At 54.6% G+C, this 17,758-nt stretch overlaps 1 protein-coding gene across 2 annotated transcripts in view; it reads right to left on the reverse strand.

The window, feature by feature from the left end:
* Hivep3 (HIVEP zinc finger 3) overlaps positions 1-17,758 on the reverse strand; it is a 156,026-nt gene that overhangs the window by 119,947 nt on the left and 18,321 nt on the right. The window contains exon 1 of one of the 2 annotated variants that reach the window (XM_071617753.1): positions 2,970-3,042. The exons of the other annotated variant lie outside the window; for it this stretch is intronic. The gene's annotated coding sequence lies outside the window, so the exon portion shown is untranslated. Of the gene's footprint in view, positions 1-2,969; positions 3,043-17,758 lie in introns of those variants that run through there. 2 annotated transcript variants of the gene reach the window in all.

The following is a 17,758-nucleotide window of genomic DNA, read 5'->3' on the forward strand; positions in this document are numbered from 1 at the left end:
CCAGAACATACCTCTCCAAAGGGTGCTGGCAAGGGATTCAGCAGTGGGTGATTGGCAAGTGTGGCCTCTCGGTGGTCCTTCAGCTCAGCAGGGCCTTCCTGCCGGCTGTTTTTCTGCCTAGAGTATTCTTTCCCCAAAGTTTTTCACAGCTGTCATATTTTCATTATTCACATCTCAGAACAAATGTCAGTTCCTCAGAGAAGTCGCCATGTTGCTTCCCTGTCCCTCCTGACCTTGCTCCTGACTCTCCTTCTGGCTGCCTCCTTGTTCAAGTTCCATTCCTATTCCTTACCTCTCTCCCCACTGAATGCAGGCTCCTTGAACAAAGGGATTAGCTAGTTTTCACTGCTGGGATTCCCAGAACGCTGCTGGAGCCCCCAGGCTCTGGTGAACACGCTCAGCGCATCCCACATCCCTCAGGAGGCTGGCCTGGGTCAGAGCCAAACTAGCAGCCAGTGGACACTCACTCACTCTGTCACTCATTCCGTAAATGCTTAAGGGACCTCTTCTCTGTGCTGGGGATTCTGCTAGGTCCTGGGGTCCTCGCCCTCACAGCTCTTTGACAGTTGATTCAAACAAACAGGACAGTAGACCCTAGAGCTATGGCCGTTCCTTCACATGCAACCAAACAAAAGCTGACCAATACAGGCAAACCCGGCGAAAACTGGGAGAAACTGGGAGACAGCGAGGAAATGCAGCATAATTGGCCCTGCAAGGCCTCCCCATGTGCTTGGCGTTCCTCTTGGGGCGTTAGTGCAGGCACCCTGCCAACTCTGGGGACACGGGGACACGGGAGTTCTCTGATGAGTGACTCTTGGCTGCAGCCTGGAACACAACAGGATGGATGTGAATGTGAGAGAGTGGGTGTAGGAACGGATGTGTGAGGGTGAGCAAGTGCACAGGATGAAGTGTGTGAGAGTGTGTAGGAGTGGGTGTGTGTGTAAATGAGTGTATGGGATCAGGCATGTAGGCAGGTGCATGTGAGTGTGTGTGCATTTGGAGGAGCACATCTGTGTGAAAAGAGGTGTTTTGAGTATGTAGCAGTGCACGCTGAACACACATACGTGTGTGTGTATGTGTGTGTGTGTGTGTGTGTGTGTGTGGTGCCTGTGATACCATCAATGAGCTCCACACCGCAGGTTCCACATCTGCTTGAATTTTATATTCTTAAGTCCCACAAATGACACTCAGCAGGTACCTGATCATCACTTAATTGGTTCAATATAATAAATCATTTAAGTCTTTATGTTTTTCAAATATACTCTGAGTGGCCACATAAAGCAGAAAGATTAGTTCTAGGAGAAAAATTTCTCAACTTCTGGATATAATTCAATGAGGTAAGAGCACTGTATGAGGAGTCTGGGTTCTGGTCCCTGCTTTACTACTGGGTGATCTTGTGACACCTCAGGTGATCTCAGATGAGCCACTTACTGCTCTGGGCTTCTGCTTATTTACTGAAAGAGAGCAATTAGAACTTAGCTCTCCGAATTTGGTTGCAACCATACAACACCACACGATCTCTACGTGCAGCCCTTGAAGCACTATTTCCTCCAAGAGCAAGCCTATGTAACTTGCAAGGGGTCTTAGTCTCTTTTCTTGAGAGAAATACTGGATTTGACAAAGTTAAATAAACAGTTCTTTTATTGCAGGACTTCTCAGAGCCTTTAACTTGCCAATGGATTGTAATTGGCCAGATGGATGATAAAGAGCTTTCAGAAATTGCCAGACTTACTCAAACAGGGAAACCTTTACTCGTGCAACAGCTTTCAGAACTAACATTCCATGGAACACACATTGGGAAATCTGCTAGCGGGCACAAAGGACATTTATTAATTCCCCCTTTTCTGCCAATGATGGAACAGAAATGGTGTTCTAAGTCACAGAACAGAGCTGTGACAAATGCCAGTCCAGAAACCATCCAAACCACAGCAAATGGCACATGCACAGGGCTTTGCATTTACAAAACATTTTTACCTATGTGATCTCAATTCTCCCTGACAAGATATCTTGGAGGACAGATGATCAAATACAGCCTGAAAAAGATGAAGATCATTCAGATCTATGTAGAGCCACTAAGTGATGGCTCATACCTTGGTTCTACCAGTTTTCCCTCTATGTCCTTGATCCAACTATGCACAAATGCATTATTTTTTAAAGATAACAATTATGGCCACTACACAGAGACCCCTGCAGGAAGTCAAGGCTGACACCACCTGCACCTGTTCTGCAGCCACCGCCAGTCCTGTGCAGACCCCAAGCACCCTGCACTGGATAAGGGGGTTAGAAATGCTCAGAGCACAGTTGCTCTAGAAACACCCAGGCAGTGAGGCCAGGAGTAGCTCCCTAAGTGCTATACCATACAGGTAGCTGTATCCAGTGCCAGGTGCCATTCTGCAAGGGGGAGGGGAGAGCCAGAGCAATGTTTCACTTACTCCCAATGAGCCCAAGGAGCCCAAGGCTCTTGGCTCTGAGTGTGAAACTGTGATAAGGCCTCCAGGGGGAAGCGTGGCTAGGGCTGCCAAACCCATTCAGTGGTTACCTCGTGTGTGTGTGTGTGTGTGTGTGTGTGTGTGTTCCCTACTATGGATGACAGAGCCAGGGGCGAGGGTCTGCACAGGACACAGGAGGCCGTGCATGTCAACCGCGGGTGGGGGCTGTACCCCGTGACAGAGAGACAGAGAGACAGACAGAGACAGACAGAAACAGAAGTGTGTGGACGCGGGAACGCTTGTGTCACCCTAGGGTGGTGACAGAAGTAGTGTCTGAGAAACGCTAAGCGCAGAGCGTGTGCACCCAGCAACCCCAGGCTGCTGAGAAGCCCGGGCTCCACGCACCAAGGGTCGGTGGAGTTGGTACCGACGCACCCAGCCCTGCTCCCACCCACCAGCCCCTCAGCCGCTCGCCGGCTCCACGCTGCCCGGCTCCGGGGCTGCCAGGCCGCGGCGGCGCGCGTGGCGCTCACAGCTTACCTGCGGGCGGCCGTAGCTCCGCGGCTCCGGGCTGGGCTGCGCCGCGCCGCGCTGCGCCGCGCTGGACTGGACTGCGCTGGGCTGCGCGCCCGGCCTCCGCGCGGCTCGGCAGCGCCCGCGCGCTCGGCTCCGCCCGGCTCGGCTCCGCCCGGCGGTGCCCCGGGCGCTCGCTGGCGGCCCACGCGGCGCGGGGTGGGCGCGGGGCGGGCGCCGGGCGGCGGGCGCGGCTCCGGGCCGCCCCGCGGCCGCTTGGAAGCTCCTTATTTGGGCAGTGATGTCAGGGGAAGTCGCAGGGGCCGGACCACCCACTTCTTTCCATTCACTCCCCAGAGTTTCCTGTCGCCGAGCTCGGGGACCCCGCCGTCTGCCGGGGGCGCCTCTCCCGCCCGCTCGGCCCTGGCTGCTCGGCCCCGCAGCCTGCCGCCCTGGGACGCCCTGTCGGCCGGGGTCACGGTGGGGCCGGGGCGCAGCGGGCGGCCGCGGGCGCAGGGGCTCCTCATCTGGGGAATCCCCGGCTTTGGCGGCCGCGGGGAGGGTCTGCTCAGCGGCCTCCTCGGTGACAGACCGTGTCACTCCGGGCGCCGCCCCTCCCTCCGCGCCCGCCCCGGCTTCAGCGCTGTCATTTCCTCCCGGGCCCTCGGGGAGGACCGTCAGGGAAGCCCCGGTGGCCACCGCCGGGGCCGTGCCGCTCGGCGCCACGCCTTGGTCGCACCGGGGCCGGGGCCGGGCGGGCGTCCTTCACAGTCCCCAAAGTGCGCCGCTCCAGGCTGCCTTCCTCCCAGGTGCCAGCCCCACTCCGGGAAGCCCGCGCCTACCCAGGCGGGAATCCGTTTTAATGAAGGCGGGCGGAGCGGGCCTGCTGGGGCCTCCCTGGGTTCAGGCCTGGGTGGGGGTGGGAGGCACCCCGGGACTTCCCAAAGGACTGACTTTACCAGAAGTTGCTGGATCCCAGGGCCTGGGCCTGAGTCACTCTGGTCTGCGCTCTGGCCAGCACCCCACACGCTTTGAGCCATCCTGAGTCGGCCCCCAGCCAGCACAATGGCCAAGGGCTTCAGACTCATGGTGGTCTGTGGTTCACAGGTGCCTACCTACCTGAAACTCACACACTCAAGTGATTCCCAGTGGTCAGCCCTCTGCCACAGTAGAACCCAGGCTGACTCCATTTGGGTGGGTGACTCCAGGCACAGACAGCCTGTCCCAAAACAGTTTCAGGAGATTATGGGGGGAGGGGGCCGGGGAGCAAAGGATTGAAGTGAGGCAAGTGCCTAGGTTGCAAAATGTAAGGAGTCTCCTCCAGGTCAAGGACCCAGGGGGGTCACTGTCCAGTATACTGACTAGGCTTCCAGCCTATATGGAGGCTTCAGGCTCCTCTGACTCCAAAGTGGTGGATGCAAACTCACCTGGGCCCAAGGGACAGGGCTAATGGCCCTGGAGATTTCTGTGCCTTCAAATACCAGCCTCTAGCAGAGCCACCAACTTCCCTCCAAAGTCAGGTCAGAACAAACAGACCCTGCCAAGACCAGCAGCTTTAATAAGAGAAGCCCAGCTTTCTAAGTGGCACTACACTCCTAGGGCCTGGAGGAGGGAGCCATGGTTCCAGAGCTTGCAGGGACTGAAAGCAGGAGTGACAGCAACTGGACATGGGTCTGCCCACTCACACAACTGTACACTCCCCCACCCATTGCCAAGCCTCTCCACCTTGATCTTCCCCAACTTCCATCAGCTCTTCAGGCCCAATCCCAGCTCCAATTGAGTCATCCCCTTTCTGACAAAGCCCCAAAGGGAAGGACCACTCTTTTTGATGTAGCATGCAGGGCCACACTGACCAGCTGCATGTCCTGCAGCTCAGCGGGTTGGCACTTGGCCTAGCCCCTCCCCTCTCATACCACCTTGCAGCAATGTTAACTCCTGGGAGTTGTTGTGTGGCTACCTTGGGGCTGTATCCTCCCGCTGCCCTTCACACCTTCAAACAAACCTGCCCTTGAGTAAATCAATGGGAGGGGTGCCCCCTCGGACAAATCACTATATCTACTCCACTCCTGTCCTGTCCCCACTGTCCTGTCCACTGTTTGGGCTAGAAATGGCTCCAGGCAGAGGAGGTGGTGCTTTGTTATGATGTCATTCCCACAAAGGCTCAGATGACAGCCTGAGCCTAGGTTGAGTGTCCCTCTAGCCTTTGAGGGGTAACCCTGCCCCATGGACTCTCCTCTGCTGCCACAAGCAACCCCAATGGTTCTGTGCCTCTGCAGATGTGCTGTCTGCAAATTGCAGTCAGTTGGGAGGGACCTTCCCTCCCTCCAGACTGGGAAGTAGAGGGAACTTTCCAACTTGATTTCTCTTCCCTTCCAGGACTGATTTTGCAAATGTTTAATAAGTGGATGAATGGTTCTAGGGGACAAATCCAAAGACAAACTAACCATGAGAGGAGCAGAATTATCCAGCTCAGAATTGTGGCTGAGGGTCCAGGGTCCCTGGCTGGGGGCTGGGATGGAAGGTGGATTCTCAGCTAGGTTGGACTGACTGGACGCTTAGGGGGTTGGGCCAAGGCACCTGGCCTGAGAAGGCATCCCTGAGAACGTACTTTCCTTGAACTGCTCCTTTGTTTCAACTTTCTGTGGCTTGGGATTTGTCTTCCTTCTTATTTCCCTGGGAAAACCTCTTGTGCAGCCCCCAGGCAGCCCAGGACATGCCCTTGCCAACCCCTAAATAGGGTCCTTAACTGGCCACAGCAAGGAGGAAGGGAAAGGAAGAAGGAAAGTGCAGCTCATTGAGCACCTTTTCTGTGCCATACACAGCCACTGACTCCCCTGCATCTGCCAAGCCACACAGGTCCCTCCAACTGTGGCCATCCTCAAGACCAGCAGTGACAGCTAGGGAGTCCTCACTAACTCCTTCCACAACCAGAGTCACTGTCCAGGCTTCAAAACTCAGCCCCCACCCCAATTCTGGTGCTGAAAAGTTCTCCCTGGAGGCTAGAAGGTCTTCAGGAGTCTGGCCTCTGAGCTCTGGGATGCAAGCTGGGGACTCACTGCCTGAGCCTGACACTGCTCTGTGAGCCACCACTCCAACCCTGGAGCCTGGGGCACCTTTCCCACCCAGTAGTTGAATGGCACACAATTTAGAAGTCAGGTTGTGCCAGCTGCCATTTCCTTCCTGTTAGCCCCAGCCCCTGCATGTAACAGGGCCAGGTCTTGAGAAAGTCCCAGCAATTGGCCCTAGGGCCTTCCCACATTCCTTCATTCCTCAAATATGAATCAGGTACCTTCCCTGTGCTGGGAACATGCAACACACAAGCCTGTGTCCTAGGAGCGCCATCCAAGGATGGAGATCAACAGGTAAATGGGTACTGCAATGAAACTTGCTAAGCGCTACCTTGCTGTTTGCCAAGCTTAAGGTGGAGAAGAGGTATTCAAGATGGGGAGGTCAGAGTCCCACATCTAGGGCTAAAGACTGTGGTCCAGGTGTCCCAGGCTATGATGCTGAATGCCTGTTTCCATGGAAATGCTGTGTGCACAAATCCGCCTATACACACACACACACACACACACACACACACACAGGGCTTGGTTCTGCTGTTAAGCCAACATCACACTGCAGAGACTTAACAGGCTAAAAGAGATTGGAGAAGAGGGCAGTGTTAGCATTTGATCTGCCATCTCAAAGGCTGTCTCCATGTGAAATTTTATTTGCAGTTCCTAACAACCAAATTACAGATACACTTTTGGAATACACTATTGTTCCTAAGGATCCAGGGGCTGTCACAGTAGTCTTGAGAGCATTTTCAAGATGGGGATGAGCAATAGGCCCTGTGGGCTCCTCTGAGTTATTTATGTTGGGTCTCATTCCTACCAACCATCCCCATCCCCTCTCTCATCCCCTGTGGCTGTCATGTCCTGGCCCTAGGGCTTTGTGTGGTTTGACCATTTTGTTTTACGTGTGTGTGTGTGTGTTTTCAGGATTCTCACCTGTCTTTCAGGGCAGAGATCTAGAGATTCACCCAGTCTGTGGCTAGCACCTCTCTGGGATCCCTCTGGACTCAGTCCCAACCTGTCTCCCCCTGCCTGAGGACTGTGGTTCCAGCTTCATGACTCAGCGCTTAATCTGACGCTATGGGTAACAGCACGTATATTGGTGCCACATGCACCTGGGTTCAGACCCCAGCCACACGCTTGCTGTGTTGCATTGGGCATAGAACTTGATGTTGCTGATCTTAACTTCTTCAAATCAAATGTGACATGACATTTTAACAAGATACAGCAATAGAGCCCTTCATAGAGTACTCAGCACCCACAGGGATTCAAACAGCAGTAGAAATGATGACTTTGGGCCTGTATTGCAACCCAGACTTCTCTTCCTCCTGTTTCTCTTGCCTTCATTATTGAGAGCATCTCTCACACCAATTCTGAAGCCAGAATCTCTTGTCCACTCCAGCTGTCCCCAATCAGGCCTCTACCACCAATAAGTTACAAAGGTCTCCCTGGTGCTCTGTCCAGCCTGCCCTTTTGGTGCTTTCTGTATACAGGGGAAACTCTCTAAGACAACGTTGAGTGGGACCCTATCTAGATAACACACCCTGTCTATTGGCACCTTTAATAACAGAGCCTCAGTTTACCCAAGTCTTCCTCCCTCCCCGTCACCCCCATTCCCTCTATGCTCCCACTATGCAGAATCTCCCCCTGTTCCTGAGTCTGACTAGTGCATTTTGTACACACGTTTCCCTGTTCTGGTCCCCTCACCTGTTTCTGCATGGACGGCTCCTGCCCAGCCTTCCAGTCCAGCTAAGCAACCAAGGCCCCTGTAAGGGTCCCTGGTCCCCAGTCACTGGCTGCTTTCTTCTCCATGAGCATCCGTCACTTTGCACAGACGGTCCTGGCTGATGCTGCTCAATGTATGTTCATTTCTTCATGGACCTGTTAACCCTTTAGACTCCACGACTCTGTGCATGACCACATCTTAGCTCCAGGAGTGTCACAGAGCATGCTGACCAACACACTTCTGCCCCTCTGGCTATCCTGTCCTGTAAACATCAAGTGCAAGAGGCCAGCTGACCTCAAACTCACTGCCTGGTTTTCCCTAAATGAGAAAAGCAGCTTCTTTCCCTTCACTGAGACTGGGGCCAGCCTAAGCCCTGGGTCTACCATTCTGGCTTCTCACCAGTGTTTCTGGGGACTCCCACAGGCACAGGCCGCAGGTGGGGAAGGCGGGGCCTTTGGTTCCAGGAAATCAGAAGATTAGTCAAGCCACACTCCCCTTGCAGCTGTGAGAACAAATTTCCCCCAAGCCAAGGGACTTGCAAGATCATCAATAACAACAAACATTTACTCTGCACATGGCTTTGTGCTCACTAGCAGAAGGGCATCAATGTCTGAGGTGCCAGTCCTGCTCTGACACTTACTACAGCTTAGTTCCCCAGTGCCTAGGTTTTCCTAGCTGTAAAATGCACAGGAGAACACATGTCAGGGAAGGATCAAGAAGATTAAATGAGAACTGATGAAATTGAAGGAGAAAAATGCATTTCAGTACCAAGAACAGAGGTGGCATGTAATAGGTGCTCAATAAAGGAAGCCCCTCCCCAAACCTCAAGCTCTTTGGGGGATGCTCTGGTGAATAAGGCTTAGTTCATTTCAGTAGCTCATAAAGTGAAGGAATGGGAGGAAATAAGAATTAAATCAGACCCCATAAACATAACCACAAGGCAAACAGTAACAGGTCTAAGAAGAAAGTTTTAGAAGCCGCAAGATGGTGAGGGGGAGTTCTGGGATGGCTTTAAATCCTCCCTCTCCCCTTGTGGGACCTTCATCTGACAGTGATTGACACCATCCAGGTGGCCAGCCCAAGGTGAAGGGCCTGGCTGTGATGGGCAAGGGATGGGCAGGAGCAAGTGCCATGGCAATACAAATCCCGCGTTGAGTTAACCGTCCAGGTCCAGAGAGGCCCTGCACACCGTGGGAACATCTATGATAACAGCAAATAAAGGCAGAAACCTGGGAAGGAGAGAGGCATATGGGAGGCCATGGGGCTGGTTTCCAGGCTACTTCCAGGGACCTGCCCCCAATCACAACAAAGGGATATAGATGTGCCTAGCCCCGCCCCTGCTCAGGCCCCACCCCCACCCCAGACTTTCAGACTCTGGGGCAGGAAGGGAGGACTGATCCTCCATCCTTAGCCTTGGAGTCTTCGCACTTGGAAGAAACCGGGGAATGGCCTGGCCTGGCAGGACAGCTCACGAGTCCCGAAACACAACGTGTTTCGTATACGCCAAGACTTTGCTCTGCTGTTCCTTTTCCCTGGGATACCCTTCCTTCTGCTCCTGCCCCCCTCCCTGCCCAATGCTCCCCATGACTATTTAGGAAACTCACCCTAGAAGTTCTCCTTCAAATGTTCTGTTTTTCTTACTGTTTCCTAACTGACTCCCAACCTCAGCAGAATGTAAAGCGCCACCACTCTTCAATGTTCCTGTAACTTATTTGGCACAACCAGCAAGCCATTGATCACATTATAGCAAAGTATTGGTGGCCGAGTCCTCCCGTAGGTTGGGAAAGCTCTGAGAGAGCTTAGTAGGTGCTCCATAAACAGGGCACCTGGAAGGCTTTCTCCTCACGCTTCTGAGTGGTGCAGTATATGTTAGCATCTGCCCCAGAGCCTGGATGTGTGGATGGAGCCTCTGTTGATCCCTAGGAGCTCCAGGCTCTCACCACAGTCAGCCAGAGCCTCTGGTCTGAAAACAAGCCCTCCAGAGCTGTCTTCCCCAGGCTTTCCTGCTCACTACCCACATCCTGCCCTCTGACTGGAAGGATGAGAATCCCCGAAAGCATCCTGGGGCCCCTGGCTGAGTACCTCTGAGAAAGGCTGAGTCAGGGGAACTTGGGAGCAGAGGCAATGTCCCAAGGGTGGTGGGCTGGAAGGGGTGGGGGAGAACTGGGGAGGGGAGGGTAAGCAGGATTTGGTGACGAGGTCTGGGCTTGAAGGTAAAGGATCCCTAGCCATTGCGGGTAGGGAAGAGCACATGATGGATGATTTTATGCACCACCTTGACTGACTCAGGGGTGACCAGACATTTGTCCAAACATTTTGGATGTGTCCGGAGGGTGTGTCTGGATAAGATTAACATGTGGCTCAGTAGAGCATAGCAGATTGCTCCCCTAAAGTGGGTGGGCTGCATTCAGTCAACTGAGGGCCTGACTAGAACAAAAAGGTTGAATGAGAGGAAGACATTTCTGCTTGACCGCTTGAGCTGGGACATGGGTCTCTCCCAGCCTTTGGATTCAGAATGAAACACCAAGCTCTTCTGGAGACTCAAGGCTGCTGGCTTTCAGTTAGAATTTACACCACTGAGTAGGGTAGACAGAGAAAGACTCATTAACAGGTGGCCTTTGAGCAACAACTGGAAGTCATGTGATTATGGGGAAGGACTTCGTGGGCAAAGACTGCTGGTGCAAAGGCCCTGGGGTGGCAACATGTCAGGAACGGTGGCTTTGGGGAGAAATAAACAAGTTCCCCAAAGTAGGCTTCCACTGGACTCCACTCCTCCCTGCCAGCAGGGTCCAGCCTGGGCGGGCAGTGAGAGAGTCAGAAGTGCCAGAATAAAGTGGGAATAGGAGACCAAGAAGAGGTGGACAGCAATCTTTCCGGCTCAACTCCCCCTCAGCTTTGATTGGACACCCCCAAGCTCCTAGGGGCCTCTTGGAACTGTGGCCTGGATTTGGCACCGAGTTCCAGGCCTGCTCAGACCCTCCCTAGTAAGAGGACACGGAACAGGTTATCTAACTTCCTAGGGGAAGCCTTCAATGCCAAGGTCAGACAGAGGCAGCCCTTGAGGGCCAGTCCCCCTGTGCCCCCTTCAGGGGATTTGGGGACCTCACAGGTCAAGATGGGGGAGACGGTAGGTAGAGTGGTAGGGTGCCGGCTCTGCTGGCGCGGGCAGTGTGCTCACGGGGAGCAGGGGCCCCTCTTCTCCTGAGCTACACACTGACAGCTGTAAGGAGCAGACCCGCTCCCGAAGCCTCCATGAAGTCGCAGTCAGCAGCCTAATTTTAGACTAAGCATCTGTTCTTCCGTCCCAGAGAGGCAGCTCTGTCTGGGATTTGCTCCTTCTGGAATTGCCAGAGAAACAAACCCTGCTCCATGGATACAGACACCTGTGGTGTCCAGAGCAGAGCTGGCCAACGGGCCCCTGCCCGGGGGAGGGGGGGAAGGCTCCCAGGAGCCGTGCCACACCTGGACATCCTGTGTCCCATCTGTCTCCCATCCCACAGCTACTGACCAGCGTCCTGAGGGTGCCATCCTTGATTTCTATGCTTCTCGGAAAGCTGACAGGACAAGGGGGACCTGCCTCAGCAGAAGAAGGGTCCTCCAGGACAGCAGTGACCTTGTCCACCCACCCCCCACCTGCAGCTCCAGGCACAGGTCCTGAGGAGCTCATCCTAGACCGGCCTCACAGAGTGGGGCAGTGACAGGAGGAAGAGGAACAAGGGGCCAGTTGCTGGCCAACACGTCCCAGGAGGTGATCTCAGAGAGGCAACCTGTGGGTTGGTTTTGAAGAGTGAGTAGGTGTTTATAGCAGAAAAGCCAGGAAATGCCATCACGGCACGAGGAGCAGGTGAAGAAACCTAAAAGAGTATTGAGGGCCTGGGGATGGCCCAAGGACGGGGAGGAGAAAGTGGGGGACTCGGGGTGAGGGTAGTTGGGTGGGTCCCAATTCCAGGCCAAGGAGTAGTGGTGGCCTTGTCTGCAGGTTTGGGAGCCTGTGGGAGGAAGCCCCCCCCCAGGCCGTGCTTTGACAGGTGGGTGGGAAGCCCTGCCCTTTTATGTAGGGGACCCACCTTCCTTGTTTCTTTCCTCCATGGTCTGCTGAGTCCTTTAAGGTCCTCACCCACCTCTCTGGCACATGTGGAGCAGACTCCAAATGCAGGGCAGGCTGGGGTGCCCACTGTCCTCCCAGACTCCCACCCGAGATCTGGCCTGTGCATCTCCTGGCATTACCTCCCGTCTTCTGGCCACTAAGATCACTGCTTGGTCCTGGTCTCAATCCTCCCTTCCTATGGTGGCATCTGCTCTCCTTTCACTGGACTCAGTGTCTCCAAGCTGATGCTGCTACCTCCAAATTCCTCTGAAAGGACCCTGCAGGCCAACAGGCCTCTGCCCACCCTACACTTCTCCTGTGGGGCATGGGAAGGCCCTAGTCTCTGGACCACAAGGGCTTCTCACATATCTCCTTGTTTAAATTCCCCCACAACCTTTACTCATCTCCTTCATAGGTGAGGGAAGGGGGTTGATCACATCTCAGGAAGATGTGGAGCTGAGGTCTGGACCCCTCCGTCTATCCTTCCTCTGCTGCTGCCTCCCCCATCCCCAGGGGCAGGGCCTGAGCAGCTGGTGCCCACAGCAGAGGGGATCGAGACATCTGGCCAGTTTGGGTGGAAAGTGAGGATGGAAGAAGAGGAGGAGGCCTTGCCCAGGGGCCCCGCCTTGATACCCTGGAGAAAGAATGAGTTAAAAACTTATGTAAAGAGATTTGCAAATAGATCCTACAAAACAACATTTGGATGATTTAAGTGTTAAGGAATCAGAACCATATGGATTAAATGTCCCTGACGCTACGTATGGTTTTAAAAATTAGAAGGAAATGTACTGGGAACACACATGCATATAAAATATGTAAGGCCAGACCACATTTTTAGCTTTGTGGACATGGAGTTATTTGAAAAATACAAACCAGCACTCATCCAGCTTCTCCCAGGCTGGCCCTCCCCGTCCCTGTCCCCCTCCGGACCTCGCCTTCTCCCCGCCCCAGAGGGGCTCAGCTCCCTCCCTGTGGGCCCGGCCTGAGGAAGACTTCCCAGAATGGCAGGCTTTAACCACAGGACAGTGAGAGCCAAAACAGCTGGGCCAGGAACAGCTGGGATCTCCCCGAGGCCGGATGGGTGGTCTCAGGTGCGAGGGGACAGTGCGAGGACACTTCCCTTAGGGGGCCCTCATGTAGTTTGCTGGGAAGGTGCTGCGCAGCCTGGAGGAAGCAGACACTTGTGGGGCCAGGACCTTCTGTTCTCAGGCGCTTCCCGCCTCCCTCGTCCCAGTGACCCAGAAAGGAAAGTGTCCTCATCCCCATTTCACAGGAGGAGAGGCCGAGGCAGGGAGGGCTGGGGCTCTGCTCAGCTAGCAGACAGTGACCCAGACCGCAGGCTGGATTTCCTGCTCAGGCACCCAGTGCTTCTCCCCACCACACCTCAAAGTAAACCAAAACCATGAACTTGGGCCTAGTTTCTTTCTTTTTTTTTTTTAAGAAAATGATGGTGTTGGTTCTGCACAGTTGAAAATTTATCTGGCAGGGTACTTTCGAGGACTCCTTGCACAACCAGAAATCAGATTTGATTGGGAGTCTAAATTGTGTGTGGCACTGAGCTGGGGAAGCGGGGTCACAATGCTCACTTTGGAAAAACCAGACCATCCAGAAGCACCCTGCTCAAGCCCTGATGGAGAGGAGAAAGGGGAAGAACGAGAGCCATGGTGTACAAGGGTCACACCAGGTGTGAGGAGCAGGGGCCCCTGGAGCTCACCCTAGTCTGTGCCCAAGGTGGAGGAATCGCGCGTGCCGAGATTGCACTTCCCCGGGGCCCCTCCCACACCCAGGCCCATGTCTGTCTCTAAACCCAGCTGGCTGGGGCCAAACCCTCTCCAGAGGTGGCTGAGATGTAGCCAGAAGCAGGTTAGTCAGGAGAACTAAGAGCCACCCAGACACAAATCTGGCCTGGCACCAGGAGGACTGGCCCCTGGTGACAGTCCAGTGCCTGACATTTGTTAAATGATCATGTCATGCATCAGTGGATGGAGAGGAAGGAGGTACTCAGGAGCTGGTCTTCCTGCCTCTCTCCCCTCCCCTCCTCCTGCGTGGACACAGGAGAAGGCCTTCCCCCTGATGACCCTTCACCCTGTTCAGGGGGATCCCAGCTTTCAGCCTGTCCAGAGATCTCGGGGTGCTGAGCGGGGCCTGGGATATTTCAAGTATGTGGGATTCTCAGGGTAGGAAGCAAAGGAAGGGAGGAGGGAGAATGGGACAGAGACAGCGAGAGACGCCAGCACTGGAACATCCTCCCTGTTCCGGACCCAAAACCTCTCCACAAAGTTTGCAGCAGATCTGACGGTTGAAGTGCCTCCCAATGGCCTCTTAAAGACATCTCTATGTCTAGACCTGCTCCAGCTAACCTGGCCTCAGGCCAGCAGGACAGAATCTTCATATTGGGATCAGACCCAGTCACCTTTCAGCAATGTGGAGCACCACTTCCTCATGGGGTTCCCAGGACACCAGTGCAGGTGAGAAGCAGCGGGAGCAGGGGAGGGAACCACCGGTTCATCCTTAACTCACACTCACCAGAACAAGCAGGCCCACCCCTCGCCCCATTCCCTGCACCTCATTGGCAAGTATGTGGAATTCTTTTCTGTTTATTTGGGTTTTTTGTGGTGCTGGGGATTGAACCCAGAGCCTCATGCATGCTAGGCAAGTGTGCTGCAGGCACATGGAATGGGCACGGCACATGGAATGGGCACCATGCTGGCACAGGCGGGCCTTCTGAGAGCTTCTCCTTTATAGGACCCATGCTCCTCTCAGTATTCCTGTCCCCTCACAAGTCCCCAAATGTCTTTACTCCATACTTTAATCCATACCCTGTGGATCCCAGACCCATCTGCTTAAGTCTGCCAATGGCTTCCTTCTACTGTTGAGGGGAAGATCAAAATCTTTCTCATGGTCTCCAAGGACTGCTTCAATCTGAGGCACAGGATCTTCTTTCAGTTCTTTGCCCCAGGGCCTTTGCATGTGCTGTGTCCTTCCCCTAGACCAGTCTGCCTATATCCTTTCCTTACCCAGCTGACTCCTCTCCTGCCTTTCTATTTCCCCTTGTGTATCACCACCTCACAGAAGCCCTCCCTGACCCCCAACTAAACCAGGTCCCTGGGATACACTCCCTAGCACCATGGCCTTCCTTGTTAGAGCCCAGCAGGTATTGACATTGTTACCGTCATTTTCTTGGTGTGATTTCCTGCCTGATGACTGGCTGCCCTCTCTGAAGTATGAGCTCCATGATTGGAAGGATGTGTGTGCTGTGCTCACCACTGAACCCCCAGGAGCTGCCACAGTGTTTTGTTTGTTTTTCTCAATTCCAAGCTCTGGGATCACAGACCTGATCCACTGTAGCGTCATCATTGAGGGGCTGTGTCACTTGGCGATGCCTATCTTGGAAAGGCGCAGGGTGAGGGGGGAGATTGTCACTGTACTCTGCGCCTCCTGTGCCCTCAGCACCAGTAATGAAAACGAACAAGCACCAAGTGGGACACACTACTCTGACACAGCTCACTCGTACCATTCTGTCTAATCCTCATGACAATAGAGAAATACAGTGGCATGAAGGAAGAGAAAGGACATTAGGTCATTAAAGAGGTGACCTCTAATCTTGGCTCTGTCAGGATAGCTGTGTGAGGTTGAGCCAGTTTCTTAGCTTCTCTGGGCTTGTCTTCCCTTCTCTATAAGATGGGATAGTGCTCCCTGCCCATCTCAGAGGCTGCCACGTGGAACAATGAGACAAATCTAGTGACAGAGCCCAGCCTGGCTTCTGGCTAGGAGAACCTTGGCTGAGCTTAAATCCAGAAGTTCTTTCTAGAAAGATAGTTCCATTTGCCCTCTTTCTAAGAATTAGTGTTGACCATTGGTAAAAGAAGAGAGGGACGCATGAGAACTCCCATGAAGCTCAGAATCCAGTTAGCACCCAACATGGACCTGTGGCTGTTAACTCTCCGGTGACTTGGGATGGGCTGCCTGAGGGGCCAGCTTCCCACCTTCTGGGGGGTCCTTAAGATGGCAGCTCCAGGAAGCAAGGAGCCTGTTAATGCCTCCTGGATAGGCTGTTGCCAGGCTGCCTGGACAGAGATGAAAAGACAGGGCTAGGGCTCCAAAAGGCTGAACTTGACCTTGAGTCCCCATCTAATGGGTTGTTGGCTTTACTGGGGTGGGGGTAGGGCACGTCCCTCTGTGCAGGGCTGTCCGGGAGGCTGGGCTATTTGTGCCACCTTCCAAAGGGCAAGTCTGAAAACTGCTGCTTGGAATAAATATATTTTACCTCCTGTTTGCTGTGGCCATGGGGAGGTTTCCCTCGGGCGGGGGCTGGCCAGGACATTCTCCTCTGTTTGCCCTGGAGATCCCCACGCCTGTTCCTGGGAGGCATCTGCAGCTGCTGCACTCCTGGGCTTTGGGGACCTGGATGCTCGGCTCCAGAGAGAGGCTGAGCCAGCAGGCCCTGCATGGCCACAGTGCATTAGGCAGCTGGCCACAGGAGCCCGCAGGGCCGCCTGCCCCCAGCCTAGCCCCGCCCTCCCAGCCAGCCCTGGCCAAGGCTGGAACTCTTCAGAGCCCCATTCCACCAACCAGGTCAGGGCTCAGAACTCCTGTGGGCCTCGAGAAACAGCTTCACCTATTTCCTCGTCCCAGAGCCTCCCTCCTGCCCTCCGCCCCTTCCTCCCACCCACCTTCTCCCTGGAGGCCCCCCACCCTGCAATGGGCATCGTGGGCCTGTGCATTCTCCCACTGTCTCCCAGCTCTGTCTCCAACCATCCCCACCCATCCCAGCAATCTCTAGAGAAGGGGATCAGATCCAGCCACTGTGAGTGCAGTGACAGTGAGTGCTGCCTCCCCCTTGGGCCAGGTTTCCAGGGCCGGCCAGACCCTGCAGGCCCAGCTTGGTAACTGCTCAGATTGTGACAGCTTTCTAGCCAAGAGGTCCCAAGAGGTCGGTGGTGGCGGGCAGCCTTGAGCACACTTTCCCACCAGCTCATCCCAGAGACCACTCCCGCTACATGGCCAATTTCCAGGGCGAGAAGGGTCTACAGGATTAGGGTCTGGACAGCCAGCCGAGAAACAGCACAAAGAGGGAGAAAGTCTCCAGGCATGGAGTTAGGTACTGTCGCAAGGACCTGGGGCCAGGGCGAGACCGTCCACGGGGTGGTCTCAAGGATCCAGGTTGAGAATTGCTCTGACCATGGCTGGAAGGTGAGAGGCCTTCACGGCAGAGGCAGAGGCTGGGCAGATGTTCTTTTTCCCACCTCTCCAAAGCCACTCTTCAGCTCATTTTAATACGCATCCAGTTCTGGCAGACCTAGAGTTTCCACGGCTCATGCTGTCTGGGACCCCGTTTTGTGGGTGAAGGAGTGACAGTTCCCAGAGGCCAAAGTGAGGAAGATCCTGGACTTGGACTTATTTTCAGAGCCTAAATCCAGTGCTCATTCTGGGACACCATTCCTGCCTTTGAACGCAGAAAGGATTCCACATCGCCAGCTGGGTGCTTGGGCCTCCTTTGCCTACACTCACAGAGGGAGCTGCTGGTCCTTCCTCACCCTCTCTCAATGGCCCGGGGACCAAGTGGCATGCATTGGGGGAGGGGGCTGTGGCAGGACTACCTTGAGATGGAGGGGAGCTGACCAGCCACAAGGCAGTGAGGGCAGACCAGGGTGCCACTCTTTCCTCCAGGCTCTGCTCAGCTCCAGGATCTCAGATCAGTTTCTGAAGGCTCAGCCCCACCCATCCCTGAGCTCATGAGCTCACCCTGCCCGGGCCTGGCAGGATGTGGGAAACTGAGCTCCACTTAGGGCTCGAATGACTTTTCTCACCATAAGCCACATGCCTGTGGGTGCCCTGGACTTGCCTCTGCTCACCTCATAGCCTTCTAATGCCGGGGGTGGGATATCTGTCTGGGGGTCTGACTTGAGGGGCGTCCTGCTAGTCTAACCAGAATTTCAGGTTCAGC

Source organism: Marmota flaviventris, chromosome 10 (assembly GCF_047511675.1).
Source record: "Marmota flaviventris isolate mMarFla1 chromosome 10, mMarFla1.hap1, whole genome shotgun sequence".
Taxonomy (NCBI): domain Eukaryota; kingdom Metazoa; phylum Chordata; class Mammalia; order Rodentia; family Sciuridae; genus Marmota; species Marmota flaviventris.